The 21884-nt window shown below is 34.0% G+C and overlaps 1 protein-coding gene across 2 annotated transcripts in view; it reads left to right on the forward strand.

Moving 5' to 3' along the window:
* PKIA (cAMP-dependent protein kinase inhibitor alpha) overlaps window positions 1-21884 on the forward strand; it is a 95778-nt gene that overhangs the window by 61124 nt on the left and 12770 nt on the right. Inside the window, exon 2 of one of the 2 annotated variants that reach the window (XM_068526010.1) lies at window positions 1218-1344. The exons of the other annotated variant lie outside the window; for it this stretch is intronic. The gene's annotated coding sequence lies outside the window, so the exon portion shown is untranslated. The remainder of the gene's footprint in view (window positions 1-1217; window positions 1345-21884) is intronic. 2 annotated transcript variants of the gene reach the window in all.

Raw genomic sequence — 21884 nt, forward strand, 5'->3', positions numbered from 1 at the left:
GGGACTGGAAGATAAGTACTTCAAGTTTCTCACCGATTCTTGGGATAACTGAGACATGTTCTATAGAGTTTCACAGAACTCCCCTGAAGTACTGGCAGCAGTTCCCTGCAGGAGTAATTTGTTCAGTAATGCACCTCTGTTGGCTTCCTTCCATGCCTCCAATTCTCAGTTCCCACTCCACTTCTGAGTTTTCTGGAAGCACCTCCCAGATGAACAGTTTGCATTCAAATTATTGCCTCAGGTTCTGCTTCTAGGGGAATTCAATTTTTAGCCTCCTAACAATCCAGTGCTCCTTACAGAGCCATCACTGGTACAAGCACCAAGGCATGGCACATTATGTATCACTCCTCCTAAATCCTAATATTTTTAAACAGATAGGAAAGAGCATGACCTTGAAGAGAAAAATAGTTTATATGAGAATGGCCAATGGATAAAGGGAAGGAGAGACAGTGCCATTTGTTTTCCATTAATGATAGTGTGAAATTTATGGGCAGATGGTCTAACAGGTGTGACTATAATTTGAGAAGCCTGCTCCCTTGGTTACTCAGAAGACTGCTATTGTTATTATTATGGAACCACAACCTCATGACTTTATTGCTTCACTTGATGTAGCTTTTTCCTTTACCCTTAAATCTTTCTAAATCACTGAATCGCAGCCAATAGATTTATTTTCTCCCTATGGCTCCATCACAAAAAAAGACACACATGTGCACACACACACACACACACACACACACACACACAGTTTTATGTATGCCAGTGCTAGAAAAGACAAGCTCATGGTGCATGTATGCAATGGATATTGTACATTACAGGTCTCTGTGAAATAGTCTTCTGCAGGTTCCTATGTTTATTTTATGAATAATTAACTTTAGTAAAGTTAATTTCCTGAAGATCTTGATGAAGACTGAAGAAAGGAAGTAAATTTTAAAGAAAAAGACTTAGAAACTTGCCCTTTTTGCCCTCTCTTTATGTCTTAATGAACAAAGGATAACTGGGCCTTTTTTGAAGTCTTTGCTTGAGTTGAAGACGCAAAATGCAACCTGTACTCTTATCATAATATGTTCAGTTTATGAGTACACAAACTTATAAACTATGAATTTCCCTAAAGTTATTATACCATTTAGAAGATGTTTGCTTGGACGTTTACTTAAAACCAAACAATTGAGGTCTATGTGTCCAAATAATTTCCTTCTGTCTTGCTGTCTCCATTTCAGTTTCCTGAGTTTCTGGGAAGGCCTGGTTTCCCCAAAGGAACGATTTCTGGTAGAAGTCTGAAGGTCTGACCCAAGAAAAAAAATCCAGTATAGCCAATGAATTGAGGACAAGAAGGTTTCCAATCAGGTAGGAACATTTAACCTCATACATTACAATCACCTTAAGTAAGGTGTGCTGATAGCTGGATATGATTTAACTGCTTGGAAAAAGATGCATATATAACCTACCCCACAAGGAAGCTGTTCTCAATTCCCTTAGAGGTTGTGGTGTTTATCAGAGAGTGCCTTGGGGGAAAATGAATACAATAACAGTATGATGCTTTTTTTTTTTCATTTTTAGCTCATTGTTGCCAAGTACACTTGGTGATCTTGGTGGCTGTGGTTTAATCCCAGGAGGTTAGGCATGTGGAACAGCACATTAACCCTTTTTAGTATTTTCTCCCAAGACAAATCATTTTTATAGGTTGTCTCCATGATCTTCTAGTTGCTTATCAAAATTAAGCATCAAGTCTTCTAAGTGAGCAATAGCCCCAGTCAGTGTGAGGAAATCAGCTTGGTTCTTATTGGGGAACATCTTGGTCTTGGCACAAAGTGAGTTCACATAGGGAGTTAGAAGGAGGAGAATGGGGCATGCGAAAGAGGAGTTCTGTGCTCTCATTTACCTATGCATGTTGAAACTCCACTAACAGTTTTATTTTCATTAGCAATTTGTGATAAAAACTTAGGGTAAAGGGAATAATGAAGCTGTCCCATTATATGGCAGGACAAAAGATAGTAGTGACATCAAAATCAGGGCCTGTCCCTCTCATTTGCAGTTATATACTCAGTGTTTAGCATAGCATTTGACCCCTCATCAGTATTCAATAAGAAGACGTGTGTTGAATGACTTAGGGATGAATGAATGAATGAAAAAAGTTAATATGGTAGAAAATGTGTTTTATCCTTGTATTTTCTTATGTGTTGACTTCTGTATTTCAAGACCCAGCACTGTAACTGACACATAGAATATAAGCAATAAAATTTGTTGAAAGAATGAATGAGTCCCCACAATTCTAAGAATAATTTTAAGACCAACACAGACCCCATATCTGCCAAGGTCTATGACAGAAGTATCCAGAGATGAAAGCCTGGATCTCAGCTAGTGGTAGAGCTGACAGAATTTATCTAGTTTTAATAATTTACAGCTCATCCCATTACATTTAGGCATAGTACCTACATGAGCCATACAATTAAATGTTGACTGAAAAAAAATGTACAACCTAAAAGTTGAGAATTATGTTTTATCTGGAGGACATACTGAGGACTTAAGTCAGGAGACAGCCTCTCAGATAGCTCTGAGGGACTGTTCTGAAGAGGTAAGGGAGGGCACAGGATATTTAGGGGTTCTTGCAAAAAAAAAAAAAAAAACAGGTAGTTGGAACATCAAAAGATTACTGTTAATTAAAGAAACTAGACATCTTAAGTAAATAAATTTAGCACTTTTCTATATATGGTGATGCAAGAATCTGGTCTCATGGAAATCATTCCCTTGATATGCACTTTAATTATCTAGGGCCAGTCTCCTGTTTTCTCCATCCTGAATCCCCTCAGGGTGCAGCTTTGGGGGTGGCTTCAGTGGCTGATGGCTTGATGGCTGTAAGGTCCTTTGTTACTGATATGGCAGGCTACATTCTTTGTCCACATAAATGACTTGAATATGGATAGTAAATCTGTGGATTTGCAAAACGTAATTCTTGGAGCATTTTTATAAGGACAAAGTTAAGGGCAATTTCAGAATCACTAGCAGCTAAAATTGATATTTATACTTTTCCACAGGTAGGTAGTAATCTGCTGTTGCTATCTTCAGTATTCCCAAGGGATAACAAAAGCCATTTAATTCAAGAAAGAAATGTAAAATTTAGCACAATGCAGCTTCCACAAAACCAAACACACAAACACACACCCAACTCTCGCAGATATGAAGTAATAATCTAAAATAGAATCCTGGAACTAATTGCAAAAAAAGAGCAAATGTACTCATATTGGATAATTTTATTCTTTTATTAATGTTTGATATATATATGTATTTATTAACAAAATTCAGAGTTGCTATATGGAGAAATAGCTTTGTACCAATATTGTCTTTGTATGTGTTTATCAATAATGTATGAGATTGCCTTCTCTGCTCCTTTTCCTTTATTCTCTTGCAGGCAGTAGATGTAGTTATCAGTTGTTTTTAAAATTTCTAGGCAGCCAAAGGACTAGTATCACTTAAATAAAGAAGGCAAATTGTCCCAAAGTAGGAACCATTTTCCTTCATTACGGAACATAAAGTCCTCATATGAAGGGAGAAGAATTTCATAGCTAAAAGGTTTCAACTACAGAAGATTTATTAGTAACTGTGTATGTTGTTTCAAAGTGGACTCTCTATAATTAATGTCTAGGGGTTATCTTTGGTATATAATGGATTTTGATTTTTAAATATTATTAGATAATATACAAAAGAATATATTTAATTGTATGTAAGTTATGAGAAATAATAAACTCGTGCAAACACACCACCAAAACTAAGAACTAGAATCAAAACTGCTGAGTCTTCTCTCTGTTCTCTACCCTGATCCCACCTTCATGCTTTCATCAAAGAAATCACTCTGATCTTGGCTTTATGTTCAACATCCATATAATTTTTATCTCATTTTGCTTATTATTGAGATTTATAAAATTGATATCATACTGTATTCTTCTGTGCTTGCTTTTTTTACTCAACATTACGTTTCTAAGGTTCATCCACTTTGCTTTAACTAGTGTTCATTCATTTGTACTACTGTATAATATTTTATTGTATAAATACAAGAAAATGTGTTTATTATTCTATTAATGATATTTGGGTTGTTTTGGACCTATTACGGACAGTACTTCCATGAACATTTATTTTAATGTTTCCCGGTACACATGTGCAAGATTTAACATAAGTAAAAGAGTAGACATACTAAGAGAAGAATTGTTGAGTTGTAGGGAATTCAAATATTCAACTTTAAAAAATAATGTCAAAATGTTTTCCAAAGTTATGGAATCAATTTTCAGGCCTTTTGCTCTATAGCTTCACCAGTTAGAACGGCCAGTCTAGTCTTTTGTTCCTTGTATTAGTCTGCTCAGGTTGCCCTAGCAAAATACCTCAGATTCAGTGGCTTAAAAAACAAGAGATTTATCTTCTTACAGTTCCGGAGGCTAGAAGTCCAGGATCAAGATGTTGGCAGTTTGGGGTCCTCCTGAGGCCTCTTTCCTTGACTTGCAGATGACCACTGCTTTCTTGTTATGTCCTCACATGGCCTCTTCTCTGTGTGTATGCATCCCTCGTATCTCTTCCTCTTCTTACAAGGACACCAGTCATATCAGTTAGGGCCCCACCATTATGACCTTATTTAACCATAATTATGTTTTTAAAGGCCCTGTCTCCAAACAGCCACATTGGGAGATGGGGCATCAACATACGAATTTTAGGAAACACAATTCAGTCCATAACAATTTTAATTTTTATTTCCCTAATTACCGATAGGTTGAGAATCCTTTCATTTGTTTAATAGTTGCCTATGTTTCCTATTCTGTGAAAGTCCAGAGAGTATCTTTTGTCCATTTTTCTACTGTTTATCTTTTTCTTACTTATTTCTATTGTTCTTTAAATACAAGCAAATAATCCTTGGTCAGCTATATATGACACAAATAAGTTATGTCATGCCTTCTCACTTTTTTAATGTTGTCTTGTGATAAATAGCAGCTCTCAATTTTAATGAAATCAAATTTATCTTTTAGCTTAGTGCCTTTTTGTTCTACTTAAAATGTCCTTCCCTAGTTTAATGCTACCCAGATATAGTAGATTTTCTTCTGAAAGTTCTAGTGTATCTTTGTTTTATATTCAAGCCATTAATGCACTTACAATCGACTTGTCTGTATTATCCAATTTCTTTGTTTTCTTATGAATAATTAAGTTTTCCAGGACCATTTTGGAATGAATGGATTTTTTAGGTGTGTCTGAGCTGTTCTTGACCATTCACATAAATTTCAGAATTGGCAATCCTGTAAAACCTCTATTAAGTATTTTTATTGTAATTGTATTGTATGTATAAATTAAGTTGGGGAAAATTTACATCATTATGATGAGTCTTTTCTATCCATAAACAAGATGTATCTCTCCATTTATTTAAGACTTCTTTAATATCTTTCAAGAAGGTTTTATTTTCTCCATAAATGTCTTGCACATCTTTATTTAGATTTATTCCTAGGTAGTTTTTTTTTTTTTCCATTTTAAATAATTTTTAAGCTCTCTCTTTGTTCCTGGATTATAGAAATCCAATAGTTTTTTGCATCTTGAGCTTATATCTAGCCATCTTGCTAATATTGTTTATTAGTAAGAGAGAGGATTTTCTTAGCAAAGAGGAATAAATGTAAAATTAAATAAAAATGTTATGGGTCAGCTCTGGTCAATAGAACGTTCCATGATAATGGAAATGTTCTTAGTGCTGTCAAAAACTATAGCCATTAGTCACATGTCTTTTTAAATTTTTAAAAGTAAATTCAGTAAAATTCAATAAAATTAAAATTTCAGTTCCTAAGTCAAACTTGCCCACATTTCGAGTATTTAATAGCCACTTGTGACTAATGGACACTATACTGGACATTGTAGCTCTAGACTATTAGAATGTGAAGCCATGCCGTCCCGGGATTTTATCTTTGTCAGTGGCATAGTGAGATCTTTCATGTGACAGTTATTCTGTTATTAAAAAGAGAAGTTACTTAACCTAGTCATCCCTAACTTTTTGAAATAATCCAACATAGCTTTCACCATCCAGGAATTTCTTGAATCATATTTATGTTTCTAAACTATTTCTTGCGTCAAGTGTTCACTTTGTAGCAAGTTCATTGTCCTAAAATGGCACATACCAAAGTATCAAGAGGTTCCCTTATTCCTGATAAGCTGTGATTGGATGAAGAAGACCTTGTTACCCTGCCTATATGATTTTTATTATAATCAGATGTTAATCTGTATCAGTCTTCATATTCAAAATTCACCTTCAAAACTATATGTTATTCACATGATGGTTGTCTTTATTTCATTTAGCTAGTATCATGACCTTATAACTGCAGTTTTGGTCATTTTCTCCTAAAATTTCATATTTATCCGTGTGGAAATACATCTCCTACTTCTTTGCCCTCTTATAAACTCTTCCTGTAATTTAATCCTCATGAGCTTTATTTCCCCTAATTTTAATTACTTAATATTTTTTAAAACATTTAAGAGATCACCGGTACGCTCTTTTTTTCAATCATCTATACATTTAAACAGTGTGTTGCAATAAGAAATAGTACTGGTAATCAGAAGACCAGAGTCCTAGTTTTACCCATAAAAATGAACTATATGTGCATTTAAATAAGGTTTATATAAGGTTATATAAGGTTTATTCTGATTCTAAAATTGTCATGATTATTTAGAAAATTATGTTTGAAATATGACATTATTCAAAACCAATAAAGGTTTGAAATCTATTAAAAATCTACAAAGAATTCAAGTATTTCACCTTTTCCCCTGATTTGATATTAAACTGTAATCCTTCATCTTTCACTTACAGCATGCTGTAGCTGCTATTGACACAAAGACAAAATATAATGTCTAAATATTGTGTACTTGTTTTTTAAACGAATACTTTTGTTTGAAATTGTCTTTTACATGAATTCTTGATTCCCTTTTCACAACTTTTCCATTCCCCATGCTACTGCAATCAATCACTCATGATAGAAAATTATTCTCTTTTCTGTTTGCTAAAGCTCTTTTTAAAATACCAAGTTTCAAATTATCATCAATTCAAGAAACTTTGGAAAATGAACTTCATAATTTCCAGAATGAATATTTTGTTTCACTGGCTACCAGGAGACCATCCTCTCCTAGATTTCTCCCCTCCTCACTCACCATTCCTTGGCAGTCTCCCTTGGTGATGCCTCCCATCCCTCAACGTCTGTTAGAATGCCCTAATGCTCATTCCTGGCCCCCTTCACTCTCCATCTACCCTCACTACTCATGAGTTTTAATCTAGTCCCATTACTTTAATGGGAAGATGACTTATGACTCCCCAATTCATACTTCTAGCCCTAACCACTCACCTAACCTCCAGACTCCTAACTCCAATTTCCCACTAAATATCTCCAATCTATGCATAATAGACATTTCAAACTTAGCAAATAAAACTAAATATTTTGCTTTGATCCATCCATTGCACTCCAGTTTTTCCTGGTTCCATAACTCATCCAGTTGCTCAGGCCAAAAATGTTAGATTCATCCTTAAACTCTCACTTTCCCACAATTCCTATGTCCAGTCCATCAGAAATTCTTGCCAGCTCTAACTTGAAAATACATTCTGAATCCACCTACCTCTCACCTTACTCTTGCCATCTTTACTTACTCCAAGACATCATTGCTTGCCTCATGTAATGCAATAGGCAGCCTCTTCCACGACCTCCTTGCTTCTTCCCCTCTTGCCCCAATCCTTATAGTCTATAACCAATACAATAGCCAGAATAATCAAAAAAAAAAAAACACCATAAATCATATCACATTATTTCGCAAAACCCGTTGCCATCACTCTTAGAATAAAAATTAAACTTTTTACCTGTCCTACTTGCTTTATTCAATGTTTCTTCTGCCCTACTCTCCAAACTCGTTTACTACTATTATTCTCTCACACACACATCCAGATTTTCTTTCTGCAGTGGCTTTCCCAACATCAGGGCCTTTGCACTTGCTATTCCCTAAAACCTGGAAGATTTTAAAAATCTGTAAGATTCCTCCAAGCAAGATCTTAGAAGGTATTTACATTTCATTTTGTAGAGACATTTGGTAGAAGACATTTTTGCAAAAGATAGATACATTTTACTTTGGCGGCTATTCACACATCTAGCAATTTCCAAGTTGGTTAAATAACAAATGTGAATTAATGAAGCTAAAATAAAAGAACTGTAGTTGGTGAGACCTATGTGTTTTAAACCGTGAACTTTGAGGAATTGTAGACATGCAAACTACACCATGGTTTCAGTGTTAATGTGTGAGAATTAGCTAAGGTATTTTCCAAATACTTATTACTCTCTAAAGAGCTTCTGAGCAGGAAATCAAAACAGGGCCTGTGGACCTGAATTTTATCAAGTACCTCAGTTGATTCTGTTGCAAATGGTTTTCAGTCAGCCCTTTGAGAGACACCAAGCTGGGGTATTTGCCCAGATATGATTACCAATGGTCATTCAAGTCACCAATGAGATACAATCGAGAATCAACAAATGACTGAAAAGAGTGACAAAAGAAGAAGAGGATCCAGTAAGGACCAGTAGAGACGCTATCTCAAGCACTCTTGGCTAGGAGTTTTACAAATCCATTCATATAAATGGACTGATAGTTAACAGCCAAATGGCACTGCATATTTTTTTAAGTTGCTGAGTATTAAAGTGTATGGCTAAGCATCATAAGTTTTGTTAAATTATATTTTGGTTACTATAAAAGTAGGTGTACATTGTGTGTCATAGGTGTAGGGATATAGATGTGTAAATACATGTTGTCGTTTCAGTTCTTCAGCTGATTCTTCATAATGTCTTTGTAACTTCTAAATGAAGGACCTCTTCAAATATTGTTTAGAAAAAAAAGATACCTGTTCATGCCTGTCCACCACCCTTTCTTCATCCCCTTCCTTGTCCCTTCCCTTCTTTTTTTTTTTTTTTTTTATATCTTTATTGGAGTATAATTGCTTTACAGTGTTGTGATCTCTTCCCTTCTTGAACAAATTAGTCCATTAAGTGAGGTAAAATAACCCTTTGTCAGCATGGGGGAGGTGGGCATTCAAGGAACCACATGACTTGGCATTGGGTCTCAGAGTCTGAGAAAGGGGAGAGGATGTCTGCATAAGGGAGCCTGGAGTTGACTGCTGAAGTCTGATTCGTGTGAAAGGGCATCCACATGAGGAAGTGGCCTTGGCAACCACTCTGTACAGATAGTCATAACCCGTGCCAGGTGGAGAAAATGTGTGGGATGGGAAAGTGGCAGCTACAAGAATTTACTTAAATACAGGAAGATTGATCAAATAAGTAAGGATATTAAGGATATGGTAATCAGTGTTTTTTTAATATCTGTGGAGGGAGTTAAAATATGAAAAGGGCAATGAAATGAATGAAAGGGTGTTGAAAGGGAATGGAGGATGTTAATGTGAACACATGATTTTCAATATAGAGACATTATAGAACTAAACATAGACAATATGTATGCATATGTTTATGTATATGTGTAAATGGTTATGAATATGTGCTTTCGTATGTGTGTATGTATATATGTACATAAATCCCCTAGCTCTGCCTATTGAGAGTACCTGGGACCACTACTTCCCAAGAGCAATGAATACACCTAGTGTCCAGATCTTGGTTTCTAAATACAGCTCTCCAACTGAAGGAACTAAAGCTCTTTGGAGAAATGGCTGATTCTAGAGCTACTACAGGGAAAATATAAGATGACCCTAGAACATATTATTGTTTCAAGAAGTAAGGGATCAGCCATAAAAAGAAACGAAATTGAGTTATTTGTAGTGAGGTGGATGGACCTAGAGTCTGTCGTACAGAGTGAAGTAAGTCAGAAAGAGAAAAACAAATACCGTATGCTAACACATATATATGGAATCTAAAGCAAAAAAAAAAATGGTTCTGAAGAACCTAGGGGCAAGACAGGAATAAAGACGCAGATGTAGAGAATGGACTTGAGGACACGGGGAGGGGGAAGGGTAAGCTGGGACGGTGTAAGAGAGTGGCATGGACATATATACACTACCAAATATAAAACCGATAGCTAGTGGGAAGCAGCCGCATAGCACAGGGAGATCAGCTCGGTGCTTTGTGACCACCTAGAGGGGTGGGAGGGAGGGAGATGCAAGAGGGAGGAGATATGGGGGTGTATGCATATGTATAGCTGATTCACTTTGTTATAAAGCAGAAACTAACACACCATTGTAAAGCAATTATACTCCAATAAAGATGTTAAAAAAAAAAAAAAAGAAGAAGGGAGATATCAAAGAATAATTGGGAAACATCAAAGGATATAGAAGCCAAACTGAAGGGGTTTCCACTGGACAAATCTTGAACAATCTAAGCCTCAAAATAAATAATGGTAGAAACATATTATAGTCAATTGAATAAAATAGGAGTCTATGAGTTCATACTGATTTAAACAATTAAATTGAATAAATTATGTTTGATGAGGAACAGGATATTTACATAATTACAAAGTGCCTTACCACAAAAATTATTAATAATGAAGGAGAAAAACATAACTTTACAGTGGAGATGACTGGGTGATAAACCTTAATCAAATGAGTAAAATAATATTCCAGTAAGGTTACAAGTTAAAAGTTTGCCGAAATTGTTTGATAGGAAGCAGTGAGAAGAACAGAGCTTCACCACTGTGTTAATCCTGCCAACTACACATATCCTGAATAATCATGAGACAAATACAAACAGCTAAATCCTACAAAATAACTGATCCATATTCTTTAAAATTTTCTAGTTCATGAAATTCAAGGGAAGCCTGAGAAAATTTTCCAGATTAAAAAACTAAAGAGACAGGACAACTAAATGCAATATGACGCTGGGCTGATCCTTTTATTATGAAGGACATGATTGGGATAATTGACAAAACTTGAAAGGGGTCTGAGGATTAGTAGCACTGTAGTAATGTGTCAGTGTTAATCTCCTGATTTTCATGATTGTATTTGGATATATGTTTGTAGGAAATACTAGAGGATTTGGGGGAGACATTGCACATTGCATTGTGTTGGCAACTACTCTCAAATGGTTTGGGAAATAAATTATTTTTATTGCCATTACAACCTTTCTTTAATTTTTGAGATCGTTCAAAAAAGGCAAAGAAAGAGGAGAAGACCCATGAGTCAGGTAATCCTCCTTTTCCTGGCGACTCACATAGTTAAAAGCTCAGTTTACAATGGTGCTCAGCTTTTCAGTCTATTTGTGCTAATTTCTGTTACTAACAACATAGCATCTTATTTTCTATTTGAGGTTTTTGGATTTTTCCTAATTATGCTTTTGTTTTTTACTCTATCAAATGTCTATGAATTTGATAAAGTCCTCGGTATTAAAACAAAATCAGTAAGATTCATAAAAATAAAAATCAGTTCTTGGAGAAATTTATAAATTTCTACCTGCATTCAAATTGGAGTAAGTTGGCAAGAAATTTATAAGGGGAAAATACTATAAGGAGCACTCCCATTCAGAAACTCAAAATGGTTGCATGTGTTTATCCTGTAAGAGGTCTGTGATGAAACAGCAGGATGAAGGCTATATGTCCAAACTTAAATGCAATCTTTTAAATCACCTTTCATGTCAGGCCATGTAAGAACTGGGTAATTCAATAAGTAAATTAGAACAATTCTTATTTTCAATAATTTCTTAGGTCAACACTTAGAATAATGAAAAACGTATCTTTAACTCCAAGAAATCTGGACAGTTATTAGCTAAAGCAAATGTGTTGTCCTACTGGCCTACACCTGGTTATAAACAGCAGTACGACTTCAGAAAACCCTGGACACTGAGTGGACTTTCTAAATATAGCTTTTTCTTTCTATAAAGATGTTTTACAAGAATGCTATCTTTTGTGAAAATGTGGCCTTTATAAAGGGTACACAGACACTAAGGTCTGTGACTTTTAGACCTAGAAAAGATTTGAAATATTTTCTTAGCCTGGGAATCCACATTTTAGAGGCATAGAAAGAGAAACCTAATGAAATTAAATATTTTGCCCACCATCAAATGGCAAAGAAGTAATAACGACAGCACTCAAGACTCTGTCTTCTAAATCCATTGAATGCAGCATAAATAGATTGCAATAACTGCTTATTTTCATTGTCCTCAACATCACATTCCTTCTGTGCCTTATCCCTCTTCTTTTAAGAGGGATGACAACATTATCTGCAAACTTTATCTATAACTAATTTTTTTTTTTAATTTTGCTATTTTGTAACTCATTTTTGAAAAATTCTGTTTCTATGTTGAAAATGTGTAAGGACATTTACCTTCTTTCTTGAAACACCTCTGCCTGCATTTATCACATTTTATTGTTGAACTATTGTGTAGCAATAAGTACGAAAGCACATCTAGTAGAGGAGATAATGTCAGAGGCAACAAGGTGTGTGTATGGGGGGGGGGGCGGGGTTAGAGTTGACATACCTTAAAGGGAGATGAGGAGAGAGGGAAGAGAATAGAAATTTTATTTATTTGAAAAAATATGATGGCAAGTTAGACAATGTTTGGCTAAACTTAATACAATATAGCTTTCCTTAACTTAAATTTCAGGTTAACTTCCACTCTTTACATTGCCACAGACTAGGGAATAAACAAAGCAAAAAGATTTTTGTGTACCACCATTTTGTGTTAATTTCATAAAGATTTCTACAAGACTTTTTAAAAATAAATTGAAAAACGAAAGTCTTGTCTTTAGCTTATTTTCCCTGCATGCTTGCACTTTAATAGGTTGATAAATGACATTTAAACTCAATAGTTATGATTAATTCTGTCCCACAATTTTTAAAAGCACTGGGGATTGTGTGCGCATGCATGCGCGCACCTTTACAACCAGTAAAATAAAGTTCTTGATCAAAAAATTATTATCATTTAGACTACTGAATAAAATCAGATATGATAGAGGGGCCAGCTGTTGGTAGGTTTAAAAGTCACCCTAGGTGATTAATTCATGCAGCAGTGTTGCAGGTCTCTCTTTAGATGAAGCACTTAGAAGTATAACCAAGCATGGCTCTAATTTCATATCTGAGACCTGTTTTATTTAGAGTTCTTTGGCAAGTGCTTGCTCTATGTGTTTTTATAGTCTTTGGTTGTGCTATAAAAATATCAAAATTATGAATTAACAGATATGCAAAAGTGAAATCCTAGAAGATAGGATAAACATGAAGTCCTCTAATTATCACTCGAATAAGTTTCGTTGACACAGAACTGGGAATCAGATAAAGACATTAATAATTCATAATGCTGAAATTAAAATCTTCTAGTTACAGTACAAAAGAAATCCTAATTTGTACCACAAGGTAATGAATTCAGTATTTTTCACTTGTTAAACATTTGCTTATTATCCTGCACCGTGCATATAACACTGTTCCAAAATTTGGAGGACAAACAGGAAAAACAGAAACTCTCTACCCTCAAGTTGTTTATACTGCAGTCAGTGAAATTTCTCTACTTTGAGATCTTTTAATTCCTCAGTTCATTGTAACATCTTCTTCAGATGAATTATTTTTTATTTGTTAAAACCAATGTTTAGCACTTTTAAATAGTTTCTTCAATGTTCCTGATGGTGAAATAGAGTCATAAAGCTAATTTCCAATACTAATTATAGAGTTGATAGGAGAAATGCTCAAGATTGATAGTAAAGTGATTTCGATAATCTACAAAATGTCGTGAGGTTTCCCAGATAACAACTTGTCTCCCAGACAAAAATGCACTTATTATTTATATTCCAAGCTTATAAAAATTTTTGTATTTTAATCATATAGAGACTTTACAACATCTTTTAATTCACATTTTAAGATATTTTGTTCAGTAGATTATCTCATTTTAAACTATTGATTTATATATACATACTATGTAAATATTAGTGTATATATCTCAATGGCTAGATTAGTGCTTTCTTAACTACTTAAATTTGTTTAATTCATATTGTTGTTCTTCAGCATTTCTTTTACTCACTGGAGCCTATCCTACTGACTTCAAAAAGCCTGAAAAATCTGAAAATCCCATTTAAAGTAACTGTATGGAAAATCTTTAAAATAACATATAATAATGGTAGAGAAGAAGAGTATTTCACATTGTGCTGAAGATCATTCCATTAATAAAGAGATTAATCAATAATGCTAACATTCAGACATATAATAAAAATGAAAAACATTAATCATAATACTGAGCAATGACACTTTCAATAAAGGGAGATATTAAATATTGTATAGGAAACTAGTATCTGCAAAGCAGATAAGTTGGCAATGATTATACATATATTTAAAATATGTTGAAGCAGTCATAGACACAGTTTTTCTTTTTGGCTGAAAAGAGGCATATTGAAGTGTTTAAGCACTACTTCAACTGGAATAGATATTTAGACACTCTACAGAAAACACATGATTGCAGAAGAGCAGATATTAGCAGGTGTGTGAATGTGTATGTCTTTAATTAATGCATTTTCATTCATTCAAAAAGGAGAAGAATGCCAAATTTACTTTAAAGGTGGCATTGTGTTATGTTAAAGTTCCATTCTTAGACCTTTGCTGCTGTTGCTGTTCCTTTAGTATTCACCAAAGAGTACCGTCCTGTCATTTATCCAAGTTAGAAATCTAGAAGCAATCCTAGGAGTCTCATTATAGGGTCCCCTACCTTCATGCTCCCCACTCAATAAGTAACAAATTCTTGGCTCTCCTATATAGGAAAGCTCTCTCCAATGTACGCCTGCTCTGTCACTCTCCAGGTCCAGCATCTCTGCCTCAGCCTCCCACTGAAGTCACTTCTAGTTCATTCTGTGCAGGGCCATTTTTAAACCTTCCTCAGTCCTAGGCAATTGCCCTTTTAGAAGCTTTACCCTAAATGTTATCAAATGCATTAAAATGTGCCCAAGTCACATATCCAATATAATTTATAGATAACTATATGAAAGCTGAGTAACATTGCTGTTGTAGTAATATTAGTTGAAAATATTAATTACACAAGTTTTTATCTCAATTTTGCAGATTTTTTTTCATATTCTGGAGCCATTTTTGTCAGGTGTCAAACAATTTTCTAAGTCTTTCTCAAACTCCTATTCCCTAGTGAGTGTGCTTTTACTGTCACAGGGTTGAACAGCCCAGACAGCAAGATGTCTGAAGATGAAGACCATCACATGGATGAGTAAATCAGATACGTGGAAGTTGGAATGCAAAGTGTTTGTAGAAAAAAATATACAAATCAAGGAAGAAATTGCAGTGTCAATTAATATGATGTATATCAGATGATAGTATTAAAAAGCCAGGTTCTGCAGGGATGTCAATAAAATATCACCCTACACAGTAATGTCTCAACACCACAGTATGTGAACTGCTTACATATTAAAAAAAAAAAAAAAAAAATAGGGATGGCAAACCATCAACAAAAAATTAAGTACAGTATGTTCCAAAATGAATGTTGGAAAATGGCAACTGGTTTTGTAAGTGGTTAAATCACCTATCAGTTTCATGACAATATTTCTAAACCTTTAATATTCCATCTTTCAAACTGAGATAATGAACATTCCTCTTTGATAAATTTGTTGATGAATTTAAACTATACAATTCACATAAACTTCTTAGTGTTGTATCTGGCAAATACTTGATATTTTTGTTATTATTGATAAATAATTAGTAAACAATAGCTGTTTTGTTATTATGGTCATTATTACAACTTAGAACAGACCAGACAATATTACTGAGATTGATTTGATCTTTCATTGTGCTTTTAAAGATGGAAAAGTTAATAATGGGTTATTTTGAGAAGAAATGTGTCGATGTTCTAATGTCCTTGCAAAAACTAAATATTTATTGGATGTAGAAAAAATAGTCTTAGTTTAATGAGAAGGTATAGATTTTAAAAGTATCTTTCCTCCTTGGACTCATAGAGAGCCAGAAAAGGAGATTAAACAAAGGCTTTAGAAAGTATAACATAATAAAGAACAGCACCAGCTCTGGACTCTTAATGCTTTTGTGCTTTTGATGTGAATGACCCCAGGTCCCCATTCTGACATCAGTACTACCACTCACTGCGGAAGACATGGTCAAGTCGATTAACCTCTCTCTGCTTTAGTTTCTTCAACTGTAATGTGCAAGTAATATTACTTGTCAGTTGCCAACCAGCAGTACTTCTTCAGCTAATTGACTGTCTGAGCAGGGATGCTGCAAAGATTAGCTAATAAGTGATTTATAAACCTTTTGAAATATTAAATAAATGATGTAAAAAGCCTTAACAAAAGAAGGACAGAACAAATCATTCCATGCATTAATTCGCTACTTTAGTCATATATATTTTATAAAAAACTTAAAAAGAGGTAACCTTCCATAAAGTGAAAATAGGATAGATTACTTGGAATTCTAGAGTGCTTTTTGTTGCTGTTATTTTTAAAAAATCTTCTGTCATAATTAAGAATACACAGAAGAAAAAGTGTATTAGAGGAAATGATTACAGTTCATCTCTTTATATTGATGATAAGTATTATGAGACAGGAAAATGAAATGAATAAGAATAAAGAAACATGCTTTCTGAGCTATCAATACTTTTACTATTGACAATGCGACAACCTTGACAAATTTACTTTACCAATAAGGATCTTGAGTATGATGATTAAAAATAAATCTACAATATACTTTTTGCAGATGTAAGAACAACATACAAAATCCTGTGCCAAGCGTTCTGAGGGGACTCAAAAATCAAAGACCCAGATCTCAAGGAACATATAATATAGGAAGAAGAGCAACATGAAAATAATTAATTCTTGCATAGTGCCAAATTAAATACATATTATAATAAAGTTATTCATTTTACCTGGAGATGGGGAGGTGTTGTAGCTTATAAACTGGGCTTGAAAGATGAGGAGGATTTTGTTGTCATTGGGAGAGAAGGTCACTACAGGTTGAGAAAAACAGCATGAGAAGACCAATAAGAGAACACCAGAGATATAGCAAGTGTCTGCTATGATCTAACTTAGTATACATGGGAGAGATAGTATAGGGAAAAAAGCTAGTAAATTAGGTTGGGTTCACATTCCCGAGGGCCATGAAAATAAAGTTACAACTATGTTTTGAGGGTTCCCAGGAGCCACGGAAGATTTTTGAGTATTTTATGTTTAATAAAGTTAATTCTGGTGAAAGTGTAAAGGGTAACTTGGAAAAGAATGTTTAGATAAGTAAGTAGCTAGCCTATGATTGCAATAGTCAAGAAAGAGATGATGAAGGGAGTGACCAGACAAAGAACGGAAATGAAGAATATTTAAGAAGCATTGAATGGATAGAATTAAAACAATGAGGTTTGAGAATTGATTAGATGGGAAGAATTAGTGAGATGGAAGTAACTGAACACAATTCTAAGATTTCTATTAATATCATGGATACCTAAGAAAATAGTAGTAATATACACTAAAATGATAAGGATAGTAAATAGTTTGGGGGGTGGAGGTAGAGATTCAGCAAAGAGATTCCATTTGAACTTACTGAATTTGAGTTTTTAAGGACAAACATGGGGGAATATCCCATAGGTAGTAAAAATTCCCAAGCTACGCTTCAGAAAAATATCAGGCCCCCAAATTATAGATTTGATAGCCATCTATACACAGTTGGAAATTAAGACAATTGGGGTAAATGGGATTACCAAACAGAACATAAAGAACAAAGGAGAGAAAAAATATTATTTAATAGTTAAGTGAGGGAAAGAGCAAGAAGAAATATAAGAAGATTATGAGGGAATCAAGAGTACAGTAACTATCAGAGCCAAGGGAGAAAGATGTTTCAACAAGAGAGGAATAACAATGTAAAATGTTGTATACAATTTGATATAGATGATTACTGTGAAAAGCCTATTGAATTTTGTGATTAATCTGTAATGGTTTTTCTCTGAGAAAACAATTCTGGTAAATTGATAGATATGTAAGTTAAATTGCAAAGGAATTAAAAATAAAGCATTGTAAAGGATGCAGGAAAATTAGCATCTACTCTTTTTCTGTAAGTTTGAGAGTAAATGAAAGTAAAAGGTGAGTGACAAAAAGAACAGAGCTAAAAGATGAAATATATTTTATAACAGGGAAAATGTAAATAATTTTATAGCCATTGGAGAAGCAGGGAAAAGAAAGACTCCAGAAGCACAAGGCAGGATTGAAGGAAAAATAATAGGAGAGAAGATAGAATCAAGAGCACCAGTCAGGTATTAATGTTGGCAAAAGGACTCAAATAAAAAGATGGCAACTTTGATGTGATGATAAAGAAACAGCAATTGAAGGAATTTATGTAGGATGACCTTGACATTCTCCATAAAGTCATTAGGCAAGATTTTCTATAGAGCGTAAGCAGATGAAATACAAGTGAGACTTAAGAAACACAAAACAATGAAGAAACTGCTGTTTTTAAGGATGGTGAACGGGTCAGCCAGAAATCAAGAAAGGAATTTATGAATAGCTTTGAGGTCACTTGTTGCCTAATTAGACAGTGAAAATATTTTCTTAAGATAGCCTGTGCTTCTGGCTTTATAACATTTTTAGGCTTAGATTTCTCATTACAAAGTTTTGATTTGTTAAGCACTGTGGAAAGAAAAAACAAAAAAGGATTTGAATCTGGGCTAAAGGAAGTTTCAGAGAAGAAGTTACGTAATAATACAATTGACTAGGTCATGAATTTTCAAAAACAATATGAAAATGCGCCCATGTCAAAACAAGGAAAAATATATATATAATCTTGAATGAAGGCATAAGGATCGCAATTATCACATAACTGGGGATCAGAGATGAATTGATGAATAGAGAGAAGATTGAGAAGAATAACCATTAGTATCAAATGTTAGAAATTTTTGAACTTGAGAATTTTTATTATACACTGAAAATCAGGGAAGAAGTGAAGAACTCCCCCCAACAAATGTAGGTGGGTTATTATTTCTAGTAGTATTAGTCAAAAACTTACTGTGAAAACCATCAAAGACTGCCTATTTTTTCTCATATTAGGCAAAATTTATTCTAGCAATATTTTGTGATTAAAAAAGTCAGTGCCTTGGATTTAGAACAAAAGAGGGTTGGACTTCGCAGAGTTAATATGTGTTGGCATCATTCTGTGATACAACTCAGTATATGAGATTACTTTTTTTTAAGTGTGCTTTTGATAGGACACTATTCAAACTCTTCTAAAGGACAATACGTGTCCCATTATACCAAATGGCATTCTAGAGCCTGCAATGTCATGATCTGGCACAGGATTTATAATTATGCCTTAACAGAGGAGACTTCTGTGGAAATTTTCAAATGGTTGCTATTAACAGGGTATGGTTCTTGATTTCTTCTTTGTTGTCACTTACTCCAAAATGTGACTAGAATATAGCCCAATTCAAGGAAAAGGGGAACTAAGGTAGCATCAAGTTCTGGCACCCTGTCCTGAGCTCATGAGACTTAATTTGAAGCCCTCTGATTTGTGAGATTGTGGGGGTTGTTCTTAGAAATAAGCTATTAGATTGTTTGTAAGCCTGAATTAGATAAATAAGTAATATTCTTATACAGGAAAAGAAAAGAGAAAAAGATAGGTAGTATTGTACTTAGCATGGAAATAGCTGATTATTTCCAGAATATTTTAGGAATCAAAAACTTGCTTAGTTAAGTTCTTTACAAAAGGGTTCCCTTCTCTAATCCGTAGTGTTTGTCGGATAGCTTCCTGTTACTGTGTAGATCAACAGTTCTCAAAATTTGGTCCCCCCAACTCCTGCATGTCCCCAAAACCCTTTCAGTCATTCCCTGAGATACTTTCAGTGGATTCACAAGTTTAAAATAATTTTCATAATAATACAGATGCTATTTACCTTTTTCACTTGGCTGCCATTTGCACTAATGGTGCAAAATCATGGTGGGGAAAACTGCTGACACCTTAGCACGAATCAAGTCAGTAGCAGCAAACTCTACTAGTAAGCCTGGTATTCTTCACTGCCACACACTCAGAGTTAATATTTTTAAAATGCAAGAGGTACCTAAGAATGTACTTGATTAAGGAGTAAAAATATACTAATTTCGTCAAATCTTGACCCTTGAGTAGAGGTCTTTTTAATATTCTGTGTGATGAAATGGTAAGTCAGTGAAGATGTACCAAATTGCATGGTTGTCTCAAGTAAGTACTTGTGTGACTGCTTGGGTTGAGAGCTAAATTAGCCACTTTTCTCATGAATCACCATTTTTACTTGAAAGAACAACTGACAAGCAAACTGTGGTTTTTTCAAACTTGGATATTTGGCAGAGATTTTCTTGAAAATGAACAAAGTGAGCTTGTCACTTCAAGAGAAGCAAAATCCAACTGTATCTGTTGCCAATGATAAAATCTGAGTTTTCAAATAAAAATTACAATTTTGGAAAACTTATTATCGGCCCCTGTGAACTTGTCAGTTTCTCAATTCTTAAAGAATTTTCTGTTGCGATAGGTGGCATTACTAACAAATGTGATATTGTATAATGAAATAAGCTACTATTTGGAAATTTTGCATAACCTAGTGAACCAATATTTTTCCAAGTGACCAATACCTGATATTTTTAAGAATACACATGGGCAAAAGATCCATTTAAGGTGCAAAGTAGACAATAGATTTTAATTAAACAGTAAGGGAAGCATATTGATATGGTTTTAGATTCCACATTGCAAAATTTAAAAATCCATAATTATCTGAAAAAGCTATTAAAATTCTCCTCACTTTTCCAACTGAGAAATCTGTGTGAGGCCAGATTTTCTTCATATACTTCAACTAAAACAACATATTGAGACACTGAATGCAGAAGCAGTTATGAGAAACCAGATGTCTTTTATTAAGCCAGACATTTGCAAAACTAAGCCAGAGAATTTCAAAATGTAAAACAATGCCATTCTTGTCACTATTTTATTTTGGCTTTGGAATATATATTTCATTTCACTAAAAATATACTATTTATTGAAACGTAATGGGCTTGTTATTTATATTTTAAGTGAATTAATAAATATTTAAAATTTACAGTCTTCATTTCACATATGGTAAATATTGGCAGATATAACTATATAAACAAAATCTCATTCGGGTTCTCAGTAATTTTTGATAATGTAATGGATATCTGAGACCAAAACGTTTCAGAAACACTAATGTAGACCAAGTCTTAAGCACATAGGAAACTACTCAAGGACTTTTAGCAAACTTCACATGATTTCATAAAGTAACAATGGAGAAGTCATGTAACTGCATTTGTAATAATGGTAGAGGAAGAACTTTCCTTCTCTTTTAAAAAAAAAAAATCATACCATTTATATTAGAGAGAAGACTTCAGTGCCTGCTGATGACATTCTCTCCATTCTTTCTTCCAAGTCTGTGAGTCTCATTTCATGTGTCCCCATTTACAGGAGTAAAATTAGCATGTTATCCAGTCACCATTTGGCTCATGACTCAATGTCACTATAAAAATCATTTAAGCAGCTTCCTAGACCCAACTTCTTTTAGAATACATCTATGCGGACGCTTCAATTTGTTTAATACAGGAGACGTAAGTACATACTTTTTCTAGCCTCTTGCAGTCTATCTAAATCTATAAATTATGCTAGGGTGAAATCTGGTTTATTCTCTCAATTTGTGTAAATGATATTTAAAAAGATAAAGGGCATAAATAAGGGAAAGACCAACACAAATTATGAATCTCAGTTTAGAAATCCATTATACAAACAAAACAATTTTAGAATACCAATATACTGTTTCCTTTGTTAAAGAGGGAGAAAGTGAGACTTTTTTAAGAAGGGGGAAAAGAAAGCAAGGTTATTTCTTAGTCATGAATTTTGATTGGATTTTTAGATATCAATATTTAGAAATGTATGCTTAAAAATTTAATCTAATTTTAAATAGTACAGTACT

Source organism: Eschrichtius robustus, chromosome 17 (genome assembly GCF_028021215.1).
Source record: "Eschrichtius robustus isolate mEscRob2 chromosome 17, mEscRob2.pri, whole genome shotgun sequence".
Classification (NCBI taxonomy): Eukaryota; Metazoa; Chordata; class Mammalia; order Artiodactyla; family Eschrichtiidae; genus Eschrichtius; species Eschrichtius robustus.